Source organism: Mchenga conophoros, linkage group LG15 (assembly GCF_057382185.1).
Source record: "Mchenga conophoros isolate Kocher_MC1m ecotype Shallow Benthic linkage group LG15, M_conophoros_male_GT1.1, whole genome shotgun sequence".
In the NCBI taxonomy this organism is placed as follows: Eukaryota; Metazoa; Chordata; class Actinopteri; order Cichliformes; family Cichlidae; genus Mchenga; species Mchenga conophoros.
Window position 1 is genome coordinate 25,542,751 of NC_140540.1, and position 9,728 is coordinate 25,552,478.

Below are 9,728 nucleotides of genomic sequence, written 5' to 3' on the forward strand. Positions count from 1 at the left end.
CAACAATAATGAATATATTGTTTATACTTTTATTTATACATCTACACTGAACTGAATGCTTTGTCATTATCTCTTGCACTTCTGTACAGTAAGGAATAAAATAACCGTTTCTCCTAAACAGTCTTTTTAATATTAACTGTATCATCAGCTCATTGTTTTTAAATTATGACACAATAAATGTGTCATTCGATATAGAGTCATTCAAAGCTCCCATCTGATCCCCTCAGAATCAGCAATTGTTTTGTATATTAATGACCCTTGATCTATAGTTTGATACTATAAAAATCTTTGACCTTTACGAGTGGGCTAGAGTTTGCACATTGGTGTCATGGGCTATACCCCAGTGTCAGAAAACTGTACCAGTTTCTTGTCTGTAACATGTGGTACCCTCTGGCTGTATCACCACGAAGGATAGATGGCTACTCAGAACAAGTGAGAACGTATGACAGGTGTCCTTTTTACCTAAATTTGATACCAGGATCATCTAGTTCTGTCTCAAAATAATTTACTGGTGTAGGCGACTGTAGCTGTATGGCTGTGAAATGCAGAAACAACACTAGTGTTCACATTTTCTATACTTTTTTTCTGTACTTGTTTTGACATGTCCTACAAAAGGCTCCAGGCTATTAAAATTAGAAATAAAGCACCAAACACAGTGTGTATTTGCAGTGCAGGGCAGCTGGATTGGTAGGATGATGAAATGAATTTGAAAATCCTGCCAGACTGAATCTGTTTTGCAGAATGAAATTACTTGTAGCTTTCCTGCAGCACAAGAAGAGTGTTTGCTTTTCCTTGTAAACAGTGTTGGCTCATATGTGAGTAAGCAGAAGCAGCAGCAGAGGATTGTTATGCAGTGGAGTAAAATATCTATAAATGCCAGAATCTGATTTTAATTCATTCCTTCTTACACGGCAGCCAGATTGTTTTAAAGCTAATATATTTCCTTAATCAAACTGTATAAAATAAACAGTATAGCTGTCTTATTTTTATTTTGAACACACAAAAAATCCACCTTAAGTAATTTTCTTTTTTATTATGTCATTTACAGGTTAAAAGTGACCCTAAATGAACTGTCAAACCTCTTAGAGAGCCTTCCCTTTGAAGCAGAATGACTTTTTAGCAGCTGCTGATTAGTCACTAAGTTACTTCAACACAGAATGACCATGATTAGATTTTTTTTCTCCTAGCATGTCGGGTACTGCTAAAGTTCAGTTTCAATTTATCTAGGCAAATTTTGGCCTTTGCTGTGTGTTTCGACCCCCATGGGAACAACCTAATAAGTCGTGAGAGCTAAGTCAACGGGAAGGACCCTCATTTTCTTGTGTTACTGGCCGGTTTGATCTGACTTCTGTCAGAGTCTACTTAATTCACTCTAGAGTGAAGTTTTCATTGCTTCCCTCTTGCCATGCAGCCCTCTAAAATATTCAACAAATAGCGAGCTGAACTCCAGCAGCAGCGGGAGCTTGGGTGTCTTCGAATTGCCTCCGGTTGTCAGAGTGCAGTTGAGCGTGCATCCTTCCAAACAATCCCTTATTTTCTGTCTTGTGCCATCCTTTATTGATCACCTTCTTTATACGATTTGTGAGAGTAGTCAGAGGGCAGTGATTGGTGAAAGCTGGTGAGAGCCGGGGTCCACTGGTGTTAGAAGATTCGAAAAACTGGTGCCATGACAGGAAGCAGTCAACTTTGTCAAAGTGTGCTTTAAGAAGATACTGAAACTTTTCCTCCTTTATAGCTTATGATTCTTTAAGATAACTGGCTCAGCTTTATATATAAAACACAAATTTCAGTCATTTGTCAACACAGTTAGTTAACCTTTACAAAACTTTGCTCAGACAGGTGTAACAGCATTTGTTGGGGATTATTTTTCAGCGTTGAGATGATGTTGATGATGCCAGAGACCAAGGCATTCAGGGACTTTGCCTAGTTTCAATTTGGCAATAAAGTTTTAATTGCAGTAAGTTTCTTGCTTTATTTCCATCCATGCATATAATATTGATATTCCTGCAGGGTTGCCTAGACTGATAGAGATGTGTTTCTAAGATGTGCTCACTGGTCATTCTGGAACTTCCAAAGATAGAAAAGGGTTGTCAGAAATATGATTGACACGATAAAAAGGTCTTGGTTTTTATGTATTTGAGAGATATTAAGTTTGTCTGAAGATCCTCCTCTGTATTTCTGTGTGTGTTTGTGTAAAGGCTGATAATCTTGGAAACTTCATCTATCGAGCCTCGGACCAGCTCCGTTTAGTTCTACCCTTTCGTACCTGTCCCTCTGCATTCCTCAGTGGATCTCCGCTACCTTGTCACAATGGTAAACTTTGAATTATAACGTCGGGGAAAGGCAGTGAACTTGCAGGTAGGCGTATCTGTCAAGTCGATGTGTGGTGAGCTAAAACTGTGGTGTTCTCGTTGACAGTGTCAATCTTGTAAAGGTCACAGCCGAAAGTAAGTAAGTAAGTAAAACTTTATTTATATAGCACCTTTCAAGATAAAAATCACAAAGTGCTTCACAGAAGCTAAAACCTAAAAATAAAAATCAACTAAAACCAAGTTTAAAAAGATGGGTTTTTAGCTGTTTTTTAAAAGTGACCACTGAGTCCACAGATCTCAGGCTCAAAGGGAGTTCCACAATCTGGGGGCCACAGTTCCAAAAGCTTTGTCGCCTTTTGTTTTCAGCCTCGTGTGCTGGACAGCAAGCAAGCCCTGGTCACATGACCTCAGGGACCTGCTGGGAATGTATGGATGCAAAAGTTCACTCATATATGTTGGTGCTTGTCCATGCAGGGCCCTGAAAGTCAAGGTCAAAACCTTAAACTGGATCCTGAATTTAACGGGGAGCCAGTGCAGCTGAATCAGCAGGGGTGTGACATGGGAAAACTTGGAGGACTTGGTCAGAAGCTTTGCAGCAGCATTCTGAACAACTTGCAGACGATCCAAAGAGGCTTTACATAAACAAGTAAACAAAGAATTACAGTAGTCCAGACGAGATGAAACAAATGCATGAATGACAATTTCTAATTCGGAGCGCGATACAATGGGACTCAGCTTAGCAATGTTTCTCAAATGATAAAAACAGGAGCGAACCAAAGATTTTACATGGGCATCCAAAGTCAGAGCTGAGTCAATAGCTGAAACCCAGGAGTTCATCACCAGTAAAGCTCCTTCCTATAGAAGTCGAGTTAGTTGGACACAGAAGAGATCTGCTCTGTTTGAAAGAAGTTTAAGTTGTCATAATGAGATTTCTGTGGAGCTTCATAAAAATTAGCTGGCACACCGAAAGGAGGTACAAAAGAAGGTGACGTTGGTATCACTGAAAAACTTTAGCTCTCTCATTGCATCTGATATCTCTTATGCGTTTGTCTTGAATATGTTTGGGCAGCCACAGAACGATGGGATATTATTAAGCCTTTCGATATATTTGGATATATACAAGCACAACAATTGTTTGTTAAGCCAGCGGTCCCCAACCCCCGGGCCTCGGACCGGTCCGTGAGTCGTTTGGTACCGGGCCGCGAGAGTTGAGGCTCAGGTGTGAAATGTATAGTTTTCAGGGTTTTTATCGGTTTTCAGCGTTATTTTGTTATCGTTTTCATCGTTTACTCGGTTTTCCTGGGTCTTTTCACATGTGTTATGAATAAATTTTATTTTTTTCAGTACCGGTACTAGTTTTATTTTGTTGTATTTATCCACACCTTAAAGGCCGGTCCATGAAAATATTGTCGGGCATAAACCGGTCCATGGCGCAAAAAAGGTTGGGGACCGCTGTGTTAAGCCATCGTGCACCGTTTCAGAATTTCTGTCTCTCACGGCATTAAACATTTTGTTCTAATTTTTTTTCACATGGCAGGAGAAAATATGCAAGCATAAATTATTTGGCCTAGAACATCAGACGAATTAGTTTGATATAAAACCTAAATGACCTAGGCCTACAGAGAATCATTTGAAAACCTTTTGGTAAGGACGGCAATTCTCTGCTCTGTAGTTAGCATACTGTTAAGTGATTCTTGTTGTCATTGTAAGGAAAATGTGCACATGAAGTTGACAGGTTTGGATAAACCTTCATTCATAGCTACAACCATGTTGGCCAGTATTTGGTCTGTACCAGCTCTTTGATTGTTTGAGCCTGGTACGATTAATTCTCTCGTGATTGTGATTTTACAGATCTCGTCATCTATCTCCGGACTGACCAAACAGCAGTTTCTAGGTCGAAGGAAACAGGGATGGTCTCAGTCTAGAGACATTTTGTTCATTATTTTGGATAGTTCAGACTAATAATGTGGAGAATGTCAGGTTAACTTTAGAACCAAAACAAAGAAAAACAATAATGCAGGATGAAAGTCAAGCAAAAAAGAGGTGGTGAGAAAGATGAGGCAAGGTATTGGAGGTAATAAAGAAGACAATAAAGCTGTGGCAGCAGTGTGCAAACACAATACAGTGTGATTACAAAATTAATCTGTTAATTGATTTCTTCAAATAATACTCTAAGCACTGCATTGATGCTAGACACACACTGCTTTACAAACCAGTCATTTTGAAGTAGATATAGGTAAGTCATGTAGAATAATTTAGTCCTTGGGTGTACGTGATATGTGAACAGAAACTAACTGCACCAAATATTATGCATTTGTAATAAAAAATAAGTCTTGGTTTGGGCTGTCAGGTGTGAAAAGGCTGTAAATCATGCAAAGTGTTGTCATCTGGCCTCAGCCATCAGCAGGAGAGCTGAATTGAAATGTAACTCAAGTAGTTCATGTGACATTTTGAAAGATCATATGTCAAACTGTCAGAGAGCTTTAAATGGAGTACTACAGGGACTTTTATTTCTGTCAAATGTCATTTAAGCACTTTCATTTCAGTTATTGACTGACTCATTAGGCCCTTCTCATGTTGTGGTATTGAGCTGCTGTTCAGTCTCTATAAAGTTTTTGTCACACTTTAAGTTCTCCTGGTTTGAATGAGCCTATTTGAATGGGGAAATTCCTTCCTATCCAAGCACAGTTTCACAACATTACAACTTCAAACCTGTGGAGAACCTCTCCTGTCCTCACAAGCACCAGCTAAAAAAACATCCATCCCTTTTCTTACGGAGAAAATCTCAGCTGTCACCAGGTATGTTAGTTCTGCCATCGTAGCTCATAGTCTCTTTTTTTTCTCTGATCACCTTTGGACCTAGTGGACCAGCAGATTCAAACACAGGACTTCTTGCTGTTGGACGACGGCGCTAACCACCGCACCACTATGCCATCCGCAGAACACGACTTGCTGACATGTTTCTCAATTCAGCTGTCAATTGGTGATGGCAGCTAAGAGTTGAAGGAGACTGTTCGATAGTGCCTTTGGTGTCTTGTGGAGAAAACCCAGAAAGGTCTGCAGAAACCATCTCATGTACCATAGGAACACATCAAGATCCCTCAGAAGCAAGGAGAGAGAAGTGTCTACACTGAAAAAAGGGATTTGCCATCTCTTGAATTTATGTAAGCATCTTACGTATATTTAAAACAATTGCCTCATGCTTTAAAGTTAAGTGTAATTATATAGTGCAGAAAGTACATGATATGCAGAGAGGGTATATTAAATTGTTCATATCATGTTTGAGCAAAGTAAGTCAATAATATGGCAATGTTAAATCTCACATGATTTAATCTCGCGCGCTTCGGATCGTGGTTTGAGGAAGGTATCCATCTCAGTCAAGTCGAGCAGTCGCCTCTACTTTTTTCGGTGTGGTTGTTACATTTACAAAAGTCTAACTTGTAATTTGAACAAAATAATTTAATGTTTCTATGGTGAACGTAATTAAATCATGTAGGATCTGTAAGTTGAGATGACATGATACACTGTAGTAAGAGTGGTTAGTTTCTGGACTGATGAAATTTACAAGATCGCATGAGATTTCAAACTGCAGGAAAATCACTGGAGTTATAAAAGGCAGACAACCTGTCAAGGACAAAAACATACAGGAAATTCAGCATCAAGCCTTCAAACCACAGCTTTTCTACTTCTGTTAACCCTGGGTTGGTGGCATGGTGGTTGGTTCAATAGATCCAAGTTGTCAGGGTCCTGGGTCTGAGCGACCCAGGATCCCTGAGCAGTTATGGACTAATATTATAATGTATATTTTGTATTGCTGTCCCTCGTTATCCCTGCTTGTGTGTGTGTGTGTGTGTGTGTGTGTGTGTGTGTGTGTGTGTGTGTGTGTGTGTTTGTTTCTGCGGGTGCCTTCAGGCCTGGTGGGTGTGGCCCTGCTGGTGGACTGGCCACACCCGAAGCCACACACCTGCTGCTGATCAGGCCTCGTCGGGGGAGCTACTTAAGAGAGTCTTGGAGCTCCCACCGACACGGGATCATTTCGTGAGACTTCCCGTCAGTTCTCCAGCTGGTCTGTTTGTGAGTGTGAGCTTACCAAGTGAACTGAGGGTACTAACTACTGCCTCTATTTTCCCAGGAAGGATTGCTGGATGAGAGGGCAGCAGACACAGAGTGCACTGGCACGAGGGAGCAGACACATGGGCACAAACACGGGGAGAAGACACGGAGTGGAAGTTGGGAGCACACGGGGATGTATTATTGTTGTGTATCAGTTCCATCACTGTAAATAAACGCACTGCTTGTACATAGAGCACCGCGCCTGGGTCCTCCTTCCCCACACCCCCCACGGTTTGCCATGCCGAACCGTGACACAAGTAGTATTGGCGTAAAAGTTATTGTATAGTGTTGGAATAAAATGAAAAAATTGTGGGGATTAAAATATTCCAAGAGCTCAACTTACTTCATCTGAATATGTTTCAGTCACGTTTCATCAACACAAAATGCACTGGCTTATTGAATATGAATAAGTTGTGTTGATTTAACTACGTCATTTAAGTTTCTGCCAAAGCAAAACAATTGTGTGCAACCAATGTCCACTATTGAATTAAGTAAATCCAACATGCTCTTTTTTTCAGTGTAGTCTGTCTTACACGGTCTCTCACAATAGATTGCATTTAAAAGATGCTAGCTTCTAAACATACAGGGTGACTCGTCTGGGTGCAAAAAAGAAATCTGGTTTTAAAGCACCAACAAACGGGTGACATCACGGCCACCATCCCTGCATATATTCAACCACTTAACCTCTGGTTTATTAAAGGATTCGACTGGCGTGCTAAAAAAGATCATTGCAAACTTTGCTACTCTCACAAATCCATGTGTATGTGTATTCATATATACAAAGGTGTCTTTATTGGTGGCAAAAATAATGTCTTTTCACAAAATCTACTTTTTAGAGAAGCATGAGTTTTCTCTGAAAGCTGCTTCATGATGTCAATACCAAATATTCTTTTTTTTATTACACTCGCACTGATTAAATGAACGAGTCTCTACATGCAGAGCTGACTTTATTCATACTTCACATAGGTGTCTGTTTGGAGTAACTGCTAAATATGATCCTGTAGAAGTTAATTTTCTAGTCTTCTGCACATCGTGATACTTCAACTCTGTTCTGCAAAGTGGAAGAGAATAAATATGAGGCTGAGACCTTCTGTAAAGCTCAGTTAATCACTCTGTACGGATAACTAATGAATTAGGAATTCCCTGCCAGGCTGAATCCACCTTTCAGACTGAAATGACAGAAAATGACTCAGATGAAACGCATGAAGCTCATTTCTGTCGTGCTGCAAACAATGCAGAGCTTAATATGATCAGACTTCTTGCTCATACCTGCCTCATCTCGCTATGATTCATCTGTCAGTAGCAACACGATCAGCATCCACATTATTAGATTTAAATGTTTGTTTCAGGGTTTTTTTTTTACCTTCTTTAGTCACATTTTAAAAGATGAAGCTTTGGTAAAAAATCCCAGGATCCTCCAAGTATTCCTCATATCATCATATAAGGAAAAGGAGGACACTAACAGCATGAGGTCAACTTCTTTTCTTATTTCACAGATTTTAGTGTCACATGTTGTACCTGCAGCTCGATAAGTAATAAACTATGAAAAGGTAAAGAACAATATCTGTCAGAAGTACCTCACACTGTCGATACAAGCTGCTGGTAGCTATTGATTTAGAGTACCAACAACTTAATCCTTTATTTTCAGGTGAGGCATATAGCAGTGACCAAGGTCAGCAGCAGCGCAGTCTGACTCAGCAGAGGATGAAACTTTGTCTCTGGCTGCTCGTTTGACCTTTATTTTTACAGTGGAGAAGTTGCTGAGCTGGCACGATTTTCCTCGAAGCAGCTCTCCGGCAGATACAGCCCCGGTCCTCCGTGGGACACTGAGGCAGGCCCAGCGATTCTGCTTTAGATTAAAGATGCTGTGATGTTTGTCTGGGCCATAGACTGTATACAAGACTGCACATTTTAAAGCCTCTGTGTCACCACTGCGAATTTCGAGCATGAAAAAGACCATGTTTGGATAAGATGGAGTGTGAAGTTTTCAGTTAACTCTAGCTAGTTTGCTTCAAAAGATGCATCATTTCTAGTAGCCGCTGCTAGGAACATTATGTACATCCAAACATCTTTTTTTAATGACTTGAACAATTTGAATTATGAAGCCTAACTTAATATTGTTAGTGCTGACATTGCTGCTGCAGTGAACACGGTCGGAAACGGTTGTGTGTCCCTAGTGACGTACCTGCTTTTTGGTAAGTCACTACGGAACTTACTGATACGCAGTATATTACAAGTAAGCGCCCCCTAGTGTTCAAACATGTAATAATGCAAAAACAGGGAGTAAGTGGCTCTTATAGCACCCATCGATTCTAACACACGGAAACTGATATCTGCTCATTTGTGCTTAATAACAGAAACATACTCATCAAAACTGGAGTACAAACTTCCTGGACTTGTACTACCTTTTCAATTCAGGGACTTCCTGCGTTCATCAGCTGAGAAACTAGGCCACCACTGCTTTTGTGACCGGCGTTAGTTCATAGCTTAGCACTTAGCACTGCTTCTTCAGGGGTTATCAGCATTCACTACATCCAGTATCCTCGTCTGTAGTCTTTGCCTTTCCCCCTGCCTGGTAGCTCCATCTTCAGCATCCTTTGTCCAGTATATCCATTATCCCTCCTCTGCACATGTCCAAACCATCTCTTTTGCCTCTATAACCAGAGATCCTCGTTTCGTAGTGTTTTCAGCACATCCTTTGTGCTACCGACCTTCCAAAATAACCCAATACATGAAACATGCAGTAATGCAAAAAAAGACCTAGAAAAGAATCACTACAGCTACTTTCACTTCCTCCCATATTTGCAAGGGGTCACCACAGAAGGTAGCTCTGCACGTTTGATTTAGCAGATTTTTAAACTGGATGCTGTCAGCGGTGACATCATGCTGACGTAAGATTCAGGAAGTAGCTTTACACTTCAGAAATATGATGGACCTTTACATTTACTCTCATCACTAATCGATTTTAATGGAAAAAATGCTTCTGCTAACATTTACAACCATCACCTGAAGCTCAAAACCATAGAAATTCAGCATGAATGGTCCTCTCTGACTTCCAGGCTTCACTGCTTCACTTCACTGCTTTCCTGTTGCTCCTCAGACTGAAGGAAGACATGGACTTTGCAGTCAAGCTATACTTTGAGGGAAAGAGGAGTAAACAATGTATAATTAAAGGGATTTGCATTACGTTAGTATTCCCCAACACTGTCTGCAGTGACCCTGGAGGCTGATGGAGCAACAACAGTGTTCACAGATACATAAATTAGACTTGCAGAGCTAAAACAGCTGCTTGGGAGAGTGCCG

General features: G+C 40.5%; 1 long non-coding RNA gene across 1 annotated transcript; it reads left to right on the top strand.

The window, feature by feature from the left end:
- Positions 1–4,738: 4,738 nt before the first annotated feature.
- On the top strand, positions 4,739–6,558 carry LOC146558469 (uncharacterized). The gene is made up of 3 exons (XR_014888617.1): positions 4,739–5,476; positions 6,225–6,362; positions 6,445–6,558. It is a non-coding gene; the product is annotated as an uncharacterized LOC146558469 (long non-coding RNA).
- The last annotated feature ends 3,170 nt before the right edge of the window (positions 6,559–9,728 follow it).